This window comes from Heterodontus francisci, chromosome 32 (genome assembly GCF_036365525.1).
Source record: "Heterodontus francisci isolate sHetFra1 chromosome 32, sHetFra1.hap1, whole genome shotgun sequence".
Classification (NCBI taxonomy): Eukaryota; Metazoa; Chordata; class Chondrichthyes; order Heterodontiformes; family Heterodontidae; genus Heterodontus; species Heterodontus francisci.
The window spans coordinates 25,674,849-25,691,700 of record NC_090402.1 but is presented as its reverse complement, the minus strand read 5'-3'; the positions used below and the strand labels follow the sequence as shown (position 1 = coordinate 25,691,700).

Below are 16,852 nucleotides of genomic sequence, written 5' to 3'. Positions count from 1 at the left end.
TGTCTCTGCAACCTTTCACCGCTCCTATGTCAATTTCAACGCATATCACCCTGTTATTATTTAAGCAATAGCTTTTTATCACAATTGGCCCGTTGAGTTCCAGACCCCACCCTGCAGGTCACGTCAGTCAGGTACTGTGGGAGATCAGCATAAGGAAAGGGAGAGAGCAATCTTGAAGTGCGCACATTGCACACGCCTGCTTCTAATTCTGATTACTTTCATGTTCGACTAGGCAACTGTGTTCCACAAAGCAGCCCATTTCATGGTAAGTACATAGTCTCTTTCTGATGGACCTTAAATATTAGAATGCTGCTTATTATAAATGGAAAGGGAGATGTGTAAAGCTATGGACAATCTACTGTATGTTTTACTAAGGTTCTCTATTTGCACAAAAAAGTAATCTTATTTTGAGCAAAATGTAAAATACTGCTGCATACCCTTATGTTCGTGCATTTAATAAGTGCTCTTATGATCTACTCAATACATTTGAATTTGAATTTCTCACATCAAACACTTGTAACTAAACAAATCTCACGGATAATGCAATACTGATGTGGTTTATGGTGTGGATACTTCTCATATTACCATTATAGCAATCATTGTACCTCATAATTGCTGGGCATATCATTATATTATTGGAATAATCTTACAGTGAGATAAGGTGATGTAAGTTGGAAGAACGACCATGTGTAATCAGAAACGTTCAATATTTACTTAGTCGATATCTTTTTGAAGTTAACCGGTAAATGTGTTTGTATTTACATTTCTCTGGACTTATTTGTTAGGAGTATTTAATCAGGGGAACTTCTGAAGTACATTTGCAAGGAGGTGCCTTGCCCATTTTTATTTTATAATACACATAAACAGGTTATATAATTATGTTTTTAGAAATGAGCAGGACAACATTATAATTACAGTTTTGGTTGCCTCTTTAAAAATATTTCATTAATCTGGTGCAGGAGTTTAATGTGAATTCCAAGGAACGATGAAAGTATTATACAACATTGGGATAGTAAATTATGGACTGTTGTGACTGATGAGGCCCAGTGATAGAGGAAGTTGAAAATGGAAAGGGTAATATGCAGAAAGGTTATTTAATCAAAGTTTTGTTCTTTGAACAATACTGAGAAGAAACAGCGTCAAGTAATTGGATACAAGATAATCAGAAAAGAATGTTGGATAGAACTAGTTTTTATTGCACAATTAGTATTATGGTGTTCGTTCCAAGAAAAGAACAGTTGCAACTTAAATGCTTATCTGCTACTATGAGACATTCCAATACCACAGCATGTTGGTGCAGCACCACACAATCCAGCTGCATGGCAGGATGGAGTTGTACAGATATGATTCCTCTCTAATTTACTTCCCCAAACAGGTTGGCTCGTTACCAAAAGGTGTGAGGGGCTTCACCCCAAGGAGAGAAGTGGAAGACACAGTTATAGATATTGACTGTAAAGCAGTATTCAGATAGCATAGCTGTCAGTCAACTAACCTAAGTTATACTGCTGACTGTGCCTCATACTTAGCTCTGCTTCCCACACAACTAATCTCTAGTATTGTGCAAGCTATGCCAAGAACATACACTTGCCCACACATTTAAAGCATTAAGGTTTGTTCGATTCCAGAAAGCCAGACAGCAAAAGATTGAACCGGAGCCTAGTCTTAAAGCACATAAGCTTTTATTTACAGAGACACATTACAAACATGCACCTCCAAACCCAACAACCACAGTTTCAGTCTGTTCCTATTTATAGAAGTACAAGTGAATCTCCAGTTCATGCCCACCATCTGAACACAATGAAGTACTCAATTACTATACAATTAACAAAGTTTATAAATAAAGCTCTCATCAGAAATGGGGGACAATTTTAAAATACAACTGGAATTATACTGTTTGTGGTGTGAATGAAAAATGATGCAAAGCTACCTACCTACTGGATGGAGTCTCATATCTCTTGCTTTGGTACACATAGGAGGCAGATCTGACATGATGCCTGGGTTATACTGGCACTTTTGCAAGGATGCATTCTCATAAAAGTAGCAAGTTTACATTTAATTAGAATATTTGAGGTGGTTCTTCACCAAGTCAGAGGCACAGACACATCCCTTTGAATGCAACTTGTGTTTCTTTGGGTGGAGATGCTAGTTACATTGTTTGTAAAGGTGTTGCAATTTAATGAACAAACCGAAGAACATAGCAATAAGGTAACCCAGCAGGAAGTAGGAGAAGCTGACTGGGATGTTGAGTGGGTTGAGCAGCAGGATACTAAATCTTCCCGTTTCATCGATATATGGAATAGATGCAGAAATAATAGTATACCACCCGCAGAGTGACAGTAAATCAAGACAGCCTTTGCACAGTTGTTATTCAGATCAGCATTAATGAAAGCCTACAAGCAGGACACTACATCCCTCTCAGTCAGTGAACCAATAGTCATGGGCACTGAATTGAACAGCTGAAATTTGACCATTTTGAATTAATATGTAAATAGTCAGTTCAGATCATTTGTAGTGAAGTTTGTATATCCTTTAAAAAAATTGTGGTGCATAAGCCCCAGGAACAATGTGCAACTCCATTGCATGTCTGCTGTCATTGCTGAACTGGTGGCCTGGGTAAACAGAAAATAATACATTCATTATTCCTGACCAGACTGATTTGCTGAGGGGAGTAGAAGTGTCTGTCACCTTTTTGTGGTGTAGAGGTGATTGTGCATCTTTTTCCCTTGGGATGCGGTGGGAGGGAAATTTCCATGTTCTCTTGTTTTGTCAACTGGGGGAATCAACACTTTGCATTCAGTTTTGCGAAGTACCAAATTCCAATATCTCCAAAGCCAAATTTGAAGTCAAGATTCAAGGAAACCCAAATTCTCATCCTTCCCAGAATTGGATGAACCTAAAGAGGCAGGGGAAAAGATCAAGTGAAACAACTACCTTTGTTACCTTCATAACTTTCAAGACTAACTCACAGTGATGTCACAACCAGGGAAGGAACCAATTGGTGAGTAGCTGGTAAGTGTTTCTAGTTAATAGTCTAGAAAGTAAAAGCATGGAAGGGCATCTCAGCCCCGTGGAATGCACATCCTGTGCCACATGTGCAGGAGGTGTCACCAGCTAGAGCAGCTCGAGCTCTGGGTTTTATTTAAAAAGTACTTGGATATGCACTTGAAGTGCTGTAACCTATAAGGCATTGGACCAAGAGATGGAAAGTGGGATTAGGCTGGTTGGCATGGACACAATGAGACAAATGACCTTCTTCCCTGTTGTAAATGTCTATGATTTTTTGATTTCTATAATTCTAACTTTAGGTAGAATATAATTGTTGGAGAGGTGAACCCAAGATCATTAGTCATTAAATGTTGAACTTTTACACAGAGGGTCAGAGTTTTAATCCTAGCTTTAACTTTCATCATCATTTGGCTGCAATAAAGAGTCAAGTGTTGCCAGTCTGTATCAAACTGTTTGATAGAGGCTGGAGTGCAGGTAAAGATAGAGGAAGAGATAAACCGGCAGAACCAGTTCTAAACCACACACAAAAAAAATGATGTTGTTGAATGGTTTTGAGAATCTTCAAAGAGAAGTCTAAGCTCAAGGTGAAAGAAATGCACGAGCAGGAAACAACACCAGACCCGAGAAAAAGAAAGTGCAATTAAGTGTACTATAACAAAAAAAAACTGTTGCGGTCATCCAGGAGAGGGAGGCTAGTCCTGGGGAACGAAGCACATTTTGTTTCAGGCATTCAGTATTAACACAAGCCACACTCAAGTCAGCTATAGTATAGTTAGATGCACAGTAAAGCTTCCTCGACTTACCCTCAGCAATGGGTCTCTGACGTACATCAGGAGGGAATCCAGTACTGCACCAAAAAGCAGGCCTCTATTTCGCATTCCAGATGTGAAACTCTCAATAAGGGTCAATTTTGTGCTGTGTGTCCACTGGGAACTGGGTTGAGGCTGCCCAAATGCATTTCGTAGAAGTCTCTGACAACTAGAAGCCAGATGAGATTTTCATTCCATCAATCTGTGCTGGATTGGAATGGGTGGCCCAGAGGAGAAAAGGCAATGTCTAACCACTCAGTCCTCCATTGTGGTGAAATACATTGCATAACAAAGTAATTTCCCATATTATATTCTAAATTAATATGCTGGGAAAGTATTTTTTTTCAGACTGGGATGGCAAAGTATGGAGCAGAGGTCTTTAGAATGCTGTAGACCTTTATTAGTTTGAAATAAGATTATAAATGAAACCATACAGTAAAAGGTCAAACATTTCCAAGCAGTTTGCCAAATCCAGAAAGACAAATGAAAACATTTGTCAAGCCCTTTCTAATGCATATGCTCTGTGCAGTTACAACACATTAATTCACATCTGTACTCACTAGTTGTTACTTAGCAATTGTTTCAATAAATGTGCCTCTTGATTTGTGTATTGGGCAGGTGGGGTCTTTTGGCAGCTTTTAGCCAAGGGTACAAAGTGGGTCCATGTCGTTTTATGGACTAAAACCATAACCGAACTTAGGGAAATTTTGCAAGGGTGCCGTTACTCTGCCACTTTCACATCAATGCAAAATGGTTTTGTGTGAGTATTGATTCATAAGTGGCAATATAACTTGAGAATTGCTCCTGAGTGCACAAGTGGGAGACCATCTCCTGGAGACCATCTCCTGGAAACCATCTCCCACTACTTTAAGTTCACACCAACTTTAGTGTGTTGGAATGTGAAATTCCAAATAAGATTTAGGCACTGAAAGTGGCATAGCACTTTATTAGCTGTTCAGCAGTACGACAGTTGCTCATCTGGTCCATTTAGCTACAAAACAGATTCCCTTCGGGGCTCTGAGAGGCAACGGGGCATGTAGTAAGGGTGATCTGCTAGGAGCATCTACTCACATAGCTGTGAGTCTCCTTGGAAAATAGATCTCAGCTGCTCGGACTTATATTTACTATAGCTACTATGATGCATACATTCTAATTCTTTATTAACTCCTTGGATTGTTAGGTCTCTATGTCTATGCCAGTCTTTTCCAGTTCTTATTTAGTTCTGGATGGGGATTTCTACCTTCTTTCGCTGGATCAGCATTTACTGTCCTTCTATCATCCCATTTCCCTTTCTCATAGGTCAACCTATCTCCAGCTAACATTAGGAGAATGGAAACACTGTCATCATTTTCTTTTCACATTAAAGGCTAGATGCCCAGGGAGCAGCAATTTTCACTGTCTTCATATGTAAATTGGCACAGCTGTTTTCACATTGACCAAAGTAGGTGGGACCTCTACAAACAGGATGGTCTTCACCTGAACCAGAGGGGTACCAATATCCTGGGGGGGAGATTTGCTAGTGCTCTTCGGGGGGGTTTAAACTAATTCAGCAGGGGAATGGGAACCTAAATTGTAGTTCCAGTGTACAGGATGTTGAGAGTAGTGAGGTCAGGGATAAGGTTACAAGGACGCAAGAGGGCACTGGCTAGCAAGAACTTGGTTTAAAGTGTGTCTACTTCAACGCCAGGAGCATCCAGAATAAGGTGGGTGAGCTTGCAGCATGGGTTGGTACCTGGGATCTCGATGTTGTGGCCATTTCGGAGACATGGGTAGAGCAGGGGCAGGAATGGATGTTGCAGGTTCCGGGATTTAGATGTTTCAGTAAGAACAGAGAAGATGGTAAAAGAGGGGGGGGTGTGGCATTGTTAATCAAGGAGAGTATTACAGCGGCAGAAAGGACGTTTGAGGACTCGTCTACTGAGGTAGTATGGGCCGAGGCTAGAAACAGGAGAGGAGAGGTCACCCTGTTGGGAGTTTTCTATAGACCTCCAAATAGTTCCAGAGATGTAGAGGAAAGGATAGCGAAGATGATTCTCGACAGGAGCGAGAGTAACAGGGTAGTTGTTATGGGGGACTTTAACTTTCCAAATATTGACTGGAAATACTATAGTTCGAGTACTTTAGATGGGTCAGTTTTTGTCCAGTGTGTGCAGGAGGGTTTTCTGACACAGTATGTAGACAGGCCAACCAGGGGCGATGCCACATTGGATTTGGTACTGGGTAATGAACCCGGCCAGGTGTTAGATTTAGATGTAGGTGAGCACTTTGGAGATAGTGATCACAATTCAGTTAGGTTTACCTTAGTGATGGGCAGGGACAGGTATATACCGCAGGGCAAGAATTATAGCTGGGGGAAAGGAAATTATGATGTGATTAGGCAAGATTTAGGATGCGTAGGATGGGGAAGGAAACTGCAGGGGATGGGCACAATCGAAATGTGGAGCTTATTCAAGGAGCAGCTACTGCGTGTCCTTGATAAGTATGTACCTGTGAGGCAGGGAGGAAGTTGTCGAGCGAGGGAGCCGTGGTTTACTAAAGAAGTTGAAGCGCCTGTCAAGAGGAAGAAGAAGGCTTATGTTAGGATGAGACGTGAAGGCTCAGTTAGGGCGCTTGAGAGTTACAAGTTAGCCAGGAAGGATCTAAAGGGAGAGCTAAGAAGAGCAAGGAGAGGACACGAGAAGTCATTGGCGGATAGGATCAGGGAAAACCCTAAGGCTTTCTATAGGTATATCAGGAATAAAAGAATGACTAGAGTTAGATTAGGGCCAATCAAGGATAGTAGTGGGAAGTTGTGTGTGGAATCAGAGGAGATAGGGGAAGCGTTAAATGAATATTTTTCGTCAGTATTTACAGTAGAGAAAGAAAATGTTGTCGAGGAGAATACTGAGATTCAGACTACGAGGCTAGATGGGATTGAGGTTCACAAGGAGGAGGTGTTAGCAATTTTGGAAAGTGTGAAAATAGATAAGTCCCCTGGGCCAGATGGGATTTATCCTAGGATTCTCTGGGAAGCCAGGGAGGAGATTGCAGAGCCTTTGTCCTTGATCTTTATGTCGTCATTGTCGACAGGAATAGTGCCGGAAGACTGGAGGATAGCAAATGTCGTCCCCTTGTTCAAGAAGGGGAGTAGAGACAGCCCTGGTAATTATAGACCTGTGAGCCTTACTTTGGTTGTGGGTAAAATGTTGGAAAAGGTTATAAGAGATAGGATTTATAATCATCTTGAAAAGAATAAGTTCATTAGCGATAGTCAGCACGGTTTTGTGAAGGGTAGGTCGTGCCTCACAAACCTTATTGAGTTTTTCGAGAAGGTGACCAAACAGGTGGATGTGGGTAAAGCAGTGGATGTGGTGTATATGGATTTCAGTAAGGCATTTGATAAGGTTCCCCATGGTAGGCTATTGCAGAAAATACGGAAGTATGGGGTTGAAGGTGATTTAGAGCTTTGGATCAGAAATTGGCTAGCTGAAAGAAGACAGAGGGTGGTGGTTGATGGCAAATGTTCATCCTGGAGTTTAGTTACTAGTGGTGTACCGCAAGGATCTGTTTTGGGGCCACTGCTGTTTGTCATTTTTATAAATGACCTGGAAGAGGGTGTAGAAGGGTGGGTTAGTAAATTTGCGGATGACACGAAGGTCGGTGGAGTTGTGGATAGTGTCGAAGGATGTTGTAGGGTACAGATAGGCTGCAGAGCTGGGCTGAGAGATGGCAAATGAAGTTTAATGCGGAAAAGTGTGAGGTGATTCACTTTGGAAGGAGTAACAGGAATGCAGAGTACTGGGCTAATGGGAAGATTCTTGGTAGTGTAGATGAGCAGAGAGATCTTGGTGTCCAGGTACATAAATCCCTGAAAGTTGCTACCCAGGTTAATAGGGCTGTTAAGAAGGCATATGGTGTGTTAGCTTTTATTAGTAGGGGGATCGAGTTTCGGAGCCACGAGGTCATGCTGCAGCTGTACAAAACTCTGGTGCGGCCGCACCTGGAGTATTGCGTGCAGTTCTGGTCACCGCATTATAGGAAGGATGTGGAAGCTTTGGAAAGGGTGCAGAGGAGATTTACTAGGATGTTGCCTGGTATGGAGGGAAGGTCTTACGAGGAAAGGCTGAGGGACTTGAGGTTGTTTTCGTTGGAGAGAAGGAGGAGGAGAGGTGACTTAATAGAGACATATAAGATAATCAGAGGGTTAGATAGGGTGGATAGTGAGAGTCTTTTTCCTCGGATGGTGATGGCAAACACGAGGGGACATAGCTTTAAGTTGAGGGGTGATAGATATAGGACAGATGTCAGAGGTAGTTTCTTTACTCAGAGAGTAGTAAGGGCGTGGAACGCCCTGCCTGCAACAGTAGTAGACTCGGCAACTTTAAGGGCATTTAAGTGGTCATTGGATAGACATATGGATGAAAATGGAATAGTGTAGGTCAGATGGTTTCACAGGTCGGCGCAACATCGAGGGCCAAAGGGCCTGTACTGCGCTGTAATGTTCTAAAAAAAAGTGTGATCCACAACAAGATGCCACTGGCAGTTAAACTCGGCCACTCTCTATATAGATGTTTTATGGAAATGATCCTAGGACTATATTTTCTGATCAACTCTTCAAAGTTGCCCCCCTGATCCCACCTGACTGTTAATTTAGCTTCATTTGTTTAGTGTCGGTGAGCTCGTGGCCTACACTGGATGTGGCATTGAGAGCTCATCAAGGTGAGGATAAGGATGCCAAAATAAGCAGCCCTTAAAGACTGCTTATAAGGATTAATGAGAGTAAATTTCATGGGTGATGCAGCCACTTAAGATAGATGGCCTCGTGGGGCTAAAAATGTTGGTGACATTTATAAAAGGCTGCTATTTGGTAATATTCAATGGTTGATCCTATGAATATATAGGCAAGAAAATTGGTTTGTGACCGTGATGGGTTGATGCAATCCCCTATTGGCTGGCAAAATGGAAGTGGCACAAAATAGAGATGATAATCAGGAGAGTACTGCCTATTCGCCAGTGTAGGATACCATCTGCATATGGAAGTAGAGGACTCGAGGATAAAGCCAATTGTTACTGGTATTGCCAGCGCAACACTGTGCTGATTATTACTACCATGGGCAGTGTTAACACTGTGCTGATTGTTACTACCACTGGCAGTGAGTGCTAATACTGTGCTGCTTATTACTGCCAGTGCTAACACTATGTTGATTGTTACTACCACTGGCAGTGCTAACACCATTTGATTGTTAATACCACTGGCAGTGCTAATACAGTGCTGAATGTTACTGTCACTGGTAGTGGTAACACTGTGCTGATTGTTAGTACCACTGGCAGTGCTAACACCATGTTGATTGTTACTGCCACTATTGTAGTATTAACACTGTGATGATTGTTACTACCACTGGCAGTGCTAACACTGTGCTGATTGTTACTACCACTGCCAGTGCTAACACCCAGCTGATTTTACTTGTAGGTGTCTTTGTAAACAGGGAGTACACCTCAACACCTGACTGCTGACCCAAGGCCTCTGTAGGAAATTCTGCACAGTCATTACCAGGTAACTGCTCCTCTGCCAATCAACATGGATGGAGTGGTACTGACAGATGGGAACAGTCTGCCTCTGTAGCCTGACTTTCAGTCATCCTCTATTGTTCCTCTTTCTCTCCCTCCAAAGGAAACAGAAGCAAATGAATGCACACAGCAATCTTGTATGAGATTTTTAAGTGTTTGTACATGAACTTTCCTGAGTCGAAGTTTTACTGTCCTGTGTCCTTTTGAACTCAAACAAGAGCTATTTAAATTGAACTACAACTACAGTCAAGCTCAAAGTCCTTTGTGTCCTTGATTCTCCCTCCCATGAGATATATTACAGTAAAATGTTGCCTTAGTTATATAAGTTGTTCTATAGCTAGCTCAGTTCTTGTATGTAATCTAGCTTGTATAAAGTTAATTGATCTTTAAACGTTAACCTCCTTCATCTTAATTCATAATAACAACCAGATGGTAAAAGTGAAGGGCAGAATTATGCAACTTAGATTTCTTGGAAAACACAGAAAGCCTTCACAGAGCACAGTAACAAAGTCAAATATGCACCCAAAATAAAATTCTTGAGATTATTAGGAGAGGTTTGTGGATTAAGAAACTCTCTTCCTTTTTGCTTCAAACTGCTGTAGAAACTTCAACTGAGATTTATTGAACAAGGAGAAGAAAATAATCCAATCTAATTTGTTGATCATCTGGGGGCCATGATGCAGATCGAGGGCTTTCTCATAGAGGTGTCCCCATCCTGACTCTGCCCAGAATGTCCAACCATTTATTTTTGGCAATGTTCTTCATCAGAAAAGGTGTATGGATTTAAAAAGTTTTGGTACTTCAAGGATTTAGTGACCAATTGAACATTTAGCTTGTGATAAATATGCTGCTGTGGGAGGGTTTGTATCATGTTGACTGTTCCATTGTTCTCCCTTAGTGTAGACTGCTGCATGTTTAAATAAATTAATATATTTCGAATGAAATCTTTGTTTATGAATGTTTTCAATCATCTCATTATCATCCCAAAATTTATTTCAAGATTTATTGCACTACTGTGTTGCGGGCTGGTGTGTCAATATAACATTTGCCATCTGGAGCTAACATTTCTTAAGAATTGTATCCACACATTGCAATGAGCAGAACACTTTCTTTACCCACTGGTTTAAAAGTGAGCAGCTGGATTTCTCCCATGTTCTTCCTCTGCATTAATCCTCAGCGTTTACAGCTATTTGACTCCAATGTTACCTTAAACCTCTTTGATGGGCAAGTTCCACAGAGATACTATACAGTTCAGGTCCTGCCGACCCAAACTGAATGGGATCCTTCTCCAGGGTTTACACTGAGTGCTGCTCGAGTCTGTTCCTGTAGTGGGAGGTATTAAATTACCCGCACAACTGCTGAGCTGACTTTTGATTAATAACTGAAATGTGTAGGAGATTCGCACCAGACCTTTATACCAAGCTGATGCAAATCTCCTGTGTTGCATTGCAGACGGAGCACCAGTGTCAAAGGAAATATTAAATTGCATTAGAATTATCAGCACACAACAGCTGAAAATACACACCTATGTGAATTTATATAATAGTATAAATTGGGCAATTATTCATCAGTATGTTTGTAGATTGTGAAAACTTGCCTCGGCTAACAGTTATTACAACTGCAATAGTGACACGAGGCAAAGAAAGTTCTAGCATATTCTCTTGAGACAATAAAATTCATGAAACAAAGCCCATAAATGTGTTACAACTGCAGTTATTGTACAAAGTTTTATTTTCCTCAGTCCGTATCTTAGTTTCTGTCCAAGGTGAGCAATATACTACTTGCTCAATAATGAAATAAAGTTATGCAGTTTGGAAGTGCAATAAAGTTGAAGAATTTAAAAAATTAATTCTTAAGATACAGAAGTTCTGGCAAAGCCAACGTTTATTGCCCATCCCTAGTTGTCCTCGAGAAGGTGGTGGTGGGCAATCCTTTTGAACCAGTGCTGACTATGTGGTGTCGGTACTCCCACAGTGCTGTTAGGGAAGGTGTCCCAGGATTTTGACCCAGTGACGCTGAAGGAGTTATATCTGGATGGTTTAAATTCAATGTGCTGATAATTTCTTGCTTGCATGCAGAATCTATGTAAACAAGTTACTGTTAACACAGAGAGAATACATGCTGGAGATCAGTGGTTTGTGGAAAATGATTCATTGAATTGTATTAATTGGGTACAAAGCAGCAGCTTATAGTTTACAAGTAAGACACATTTTTTGATTTTTCTCATCACAGTAGGAGCACTAGATCACACTAAAAGGCATCAGAAATGTTAAGAATTTTTTTTAGAGCATTTCTGTAATGTGTTCTTTATGTTGTCTGATGCAAAATAAATGAGATGCGTGGAGTCCAGTTATGCTGAAGATCTCTCATACTAAGATCTTAAAGGGACATCACTCTTAAAGGCGATCACACAACAATTTATTTATCCCTCTTTCTACTTGCCAGGTCCTTCCAACTGAATATACCATTCCTGATTGAACAACTGAAACATCTGGTCTTAGGGTGACAAGTGCTACCCTGTAATTGGATTATTATATTTCCCCTTGGAGTCAGGCCAAGGCTCAGCATGTCCTCCTGATATCTAACATGGATTGAAAACTTGCCTCATCTAAAGTTGAAAGGCTGCTTCCCACCACAATGTCGCATAATACAGTGCAGCATGAGGAAGTGCTGCATTAGCAGAGGTGCCATCCTTTGGATTTGCAATTTAATGTGAAGTTATACCCTTTGGGAGGGAAACAAAGATACTCAATGGAAATATTCTTGAAAGATATCCTTTGGCCTCCTTGTCTCGCGAGACAATGGGTAAGCGCCTAGAGGTGGTCAGTAGTTTGTGGAGCAGCGCCTGGAGTGCCTATAACGGCCAATTTTAGAGTGACAGACTCTTCCACAGGCGCTGCAGATAAAATTGGTTGTCAGGGCTGTTACACAGTTGGCTCTCTCCTTGCATTTCTGTCTTTTCTCCTGCCAACTGCTAAGTCTTTTCGACTCGCCACGCTTTAGCCCCGCCTTTATGGCTGTCCACCAGCTCTGACGATCACTGGCAACTGACTCCCACGACTTGTGGTCAATGTCACAGGACTTCATGTCATGATTGCAGATGTCTTTAAAGCGGAGACATGGATGGCCGGTAGGTCTGATACCAGTGACACGCTCGCTGTACAATGCGTCCTTGGGGATCCTGCCATCTTACATGCGGCTCACATGGCCAAGCCATCTCAAGCGCCGCTGGCTCAGTAGGGTGTATATGCTGGGGATGTTGGCTGCCTTGAGGACTTCTGAGTTGGAGATACGGTCCTGCCACCTGATGCCAAGGATTCTGCGGAGGCAGCGAAGATGGAATGAGTTGAGACGTCGCTCTTGGCTGACATATGTTGTCCAGGCCTCGCTGCCGTAGAGCAAGGTACTGAGGACACAGACTTGAAATACTCAGACTTTTGTGTTCCCTGTCAGTGCGCCATTTTCCCACACCCTCTTGGTCAGACTGGACATAGCAGTGGACGCCTTTCACATGCGCTTGTTGATTTCTGCATCGAGAGACAGGTTACAGGTAATAGTTGAGCCTAGGTAGGTGAATTCTTGAACCACTTCCAGAGCGTGGTCGCCAATATTGATGGATGGAGCATTTCTGATGTCCTGTCCCATGATGTTCGTTTTCTTGAAACTGATGGTTCGGCCAAATTCATTGCAGGCAGCTGCAATCCTTTCGATGAGTCTCTGCAGACAGTCTTCAGTGTGGGATGTTAATGCAGCATCGTCAGCAAAGAGGAGTTCCCTGATGAGGACTTTCCGTACTTTGGTCTTCGCTCTAAGACGGGCAAGGTTGAACAACCTGCCGTCTGATCTTGTGTGTAGGAAAATTCCTTCTTCTGAAGACTTGAACGCATGTGAGAGCAGCTGTGAGAAGAAGATCCCAAACAGTGTAGGTGCGAGAACACAGCCCTGTTTCATGCCACTCAGGATAGGAAAGGGGTCTGATGAGGCACCGCTATGCTGAATTGTGCCTTTCATATCCTGATGGAATGAGGGGATGATATTTAGTAGCTTTGGTAGACATCCGATGTTTGCTATTAGTCTGAAGAGACCACGTCTGACAAGGTCAAAGGCTTTGGTGAAATCTATGAAAGCAACGTAGAGGGGCATCTGTTGTTCACGGCATTTCCCCTGTAGCTGGCGACAAGAGAACAGCATGTCAATGGTGGATCTTTCTGCTCAAAAGCCGCATGGTCAGCCAGCTTCTGGAGTCTGTTTAAAACGACTCGAGCGAAGACTTTCCCCACTATGCTGAGCAGAGAGATTCCACGGTAGTTGTTGCAGTCACCGTGGTCACCCTTGTTCTTATAGAGGGTGATGATATTGGCATCGCGCATGTCCTGTGGTACTGCTCCCTCATCCCAGCACAGGCAAAGCAGTTCATGGACTGCTGAGAGTATAGCAGGCTTGGCACTTTTGATTATTTCAGGGGTAATACCGTCCTTTCCAGGGGCTTTTCCACTGGCTAGAGAATCAATGGCATCACTGAGTTCCAATTTTGTTGGCTGTTCATCCAGCTCATCCATGACTGGCAGAGACTGGGCTGCATTGAGGGCGGTATCAGTGACAACATTTTCCCTGGAGTGCAGTTCTAGGTAGTGCTGCACTCAGCGGTCCATTTGCTTGCATTGGTCAGTGATCGTTTCCCCTGATTTAGACTTGTGGGGGGGGGAGGGTCTTCTTGATGGTTGTCCCAAAAGCTCTCTTGATGCCGTCATACATTCCTCTGATGTTTCCAGTATTGGAGGCCAGCTGAATACGACTGCGTAGGTGTTGCCAGTAGTCATTTGCACAGTGCCTGGCTGTTCTTTGTGCAGCGCTTCTGGCTACTTTAAGTGTTACAGATGTTAACTCACTGGGGGCTTTCTTGTCGTTCAACAGTGCAGTGCGCTTAGTGGCTATGACAGGTTCCAGCTCTTCAAAGTGAGACTGAAACTAGTCTGCATTCTGCTTCTCAAGTTTGAGAAAGGTGGTCATTGCTGAGTCATAGATGGCATCTCTGATGTGGGCCCACTTCGTCTCTGCATCCCCTGTAGGAGTGTTTTGAAGGGCTTTTTCAAGTGAATTTGGAAACTTATGTAACAGCTGTGGATAAAAAATTCTGTTAGTGTTGACGCGCAGGAGGCCTTTTTGCTTGGAGTGATGTAGCTTCTTTGGTTTGAGTCTAACTTTGCTGCACACCAGGGAGTGGTCGGTGTCGCAGTCCGCACTGTGGAAGCTGCGTGTGATTTGGACACTGTTTATAGAGACTCGCCTTGTGATGATGAGGCCAATGACGTGATCGAGGGTGTCTCCATGAAACCTGGTGACAGGGTTTAGTATGAAAGAATGAGTTGGTGTTGCAGAGGTTGTGATAGGTACACAACTCCAGCAGTCTGTCCATTCTCATTCATCAATATACTCAAGATACTCAATGGAAATATTCTTGAAGGATATAAATAAACAGAAAGACTTGGGTACTGAAATACATATTTCTCTGAAAGCATGAGTGCATGTAAATAAAGCCATAAAATATGTCAAAATCATCTTGGGAGATAAGAATACAAGAATAAAGAATTTAGTGATACATTTGCACAAAAGTTTAGTTAGGCTATTGTTAAGAGTACTGTGGCAGTTTTGTCCTAGTGTAGAAAAGAAATTCAAGTCAGACAACGTACAGCGTAGATTCACTAGGATGACCCCAGTGTTGGGAAACTATAGTTATAAGGAAGGACTTAAGATTAGAGAAGATTTAATAGTGGGTTTGAAAATTATGAAGGGCTTTGAAAGAGTGAATAGGGAACGACTATTTCCTTTAATCGGATAGTCAGTTCCAAGGAATTGTAAATGTAAAATTGTCACAAAGGGAATAAAGCAAGAGGATAGAAATAAATTCTTTACAAATGGCTTGTTGAAGTCTGGAATGCTTTGCCATTGGAATTGGTTGAGGCACAGATGATTGCGTCTTTCAAGAGAAAATTGGATAAATATTTGAAGCAGTGAAAAACGCAGTGCTGTTGGGAGAGTATAGAGCAGTGGGATTAGTTTAGGAATGCTCTAGCAAAAAGCTGACATGGGCGTGATGGACTAACCAGGCTCTTTTTTAAAAATCTACTTATTCATGGGATTTGGGTGTCGCTGGCATGGCCAGTATTTATTGCCCATCCCTAATTGCCCTTGAGAAGGGGGTGTTGAGCTGCCTTCTTGAACTGCTGCATTCCGTGTGGTGTAGGCACTCCCGCAGTGCTGTTGGGAAGAGATCCAGGATTTGGATCCTGCTACGATTGGGGAATGGCGATATATTTCCAAGTCAGGCTGATGTGTGTCTGGGAGATGGTGGTGTTTCCATGCACTTGCTTCCCTTGCCCTTCATGGTCGTAGAGCTCAGGGTTGAGGGGCGATAGTGGCATAGTCATAATGTCACTGAGCTAGTAATCTGTAGGCCCGGGCTAATGCCCTGGGGATCCGGTTCAAATCCCACCATGGAATTTAAATACAATACATCCAATTAATTCATAAAAATCTGGAATTAAAAGCTACGTGCTATGAAACCATCATCAATTGTTGTAAAAACCAATATGGTTCACTAATATGCTTTAGGGAAGGAAATCTGCTGTCCATACCTGGTCTGGCCTACATGCGACTCCAGACCCACAGCAAAGTGGTTGACTCTTAACTGCTCTCTGAAATGGCCCAGCAAGCCACAGTTGTCAAGGGCAATTAGGGATGGGCAACAAATACTGGCCTTGCCAGTAATGCACACATCCCATGAAAGAATTAAAAAAAATTGGGAGATGCTGCAGTGAATGCTGTAGATGGTACATACTGCAGCCATGTTGCACCAGTGGTGGAGGGAGTGAATTTTTTTAAGCTGGTGGATAGGGTGCTGATCTAGCGGGTTGCTTTGTCCTGGAAGTGTTAAGCTTCCTGAGTGTTGTTAGAACTGCAACTATCTGGACAAGTATCTTCACTCCTGAATTGTGCCTTGTAGATGATGGACAGGCTGCAGAATTCCCAGCCTCTGACGTGCTCATGTAGCCAGAGTATTTATATGGCTGGTCTAGTTAAGTTATGATCAATGGTAATGCTCAGGATGTTGATATTGGGGGATTCGTCTATGGTGATGCCATTGAATGTCAAGGGGAGCTGGTTGGATTCTCCCTTGTTGGAGATAGTCATTGCCTATACTTGTGTGGTGCGAATGTTACTTGCCACTTATCATCCAAGTCTTGATGCATGCGGGCACAGATTGCTTCATTGTCTGAGGAGTTGCAAATGGAATTGAGCACTTTGCAAACATCATCCCCACTTTTGGCCTTATGATACAGGGTATTATCATTGATTAAACAGCTGAAGGTGGTTGGGCTTAGGGCATTGCCTTGAAGAACTCCTACCGTGATATCCTGGGGCTGAGATGATTGGCCTCCAACAGCCACTGCCATCTTCCTTTGTGTTAGGTATGACCCCAGCCAGTGGAG

General features: G+C 42.6%; 1 protein-coding gene across 1 annotated transcript in view; it reads left to right on the top strand.

Annotated features, from left to right (window-relative positions):
- The first annotated feature begins 240 nt into the window (after positions 1-240).
- The window catches only part of LOC137347708 (serine/threonine-protein kinase Nek6-like), a 275,855-nt gene continuing 259,243 nt past the window's right edge, over positions 241-16,852 (top strand). The window contains exon 1 of the mRNA XM_068012512.1: positions 241-265. The gene's annotated coding sequence lies outside the window, so the exon portion shown is untranslated. The remainder of the gene's footprint in view (positions 266-16,852) is intronic.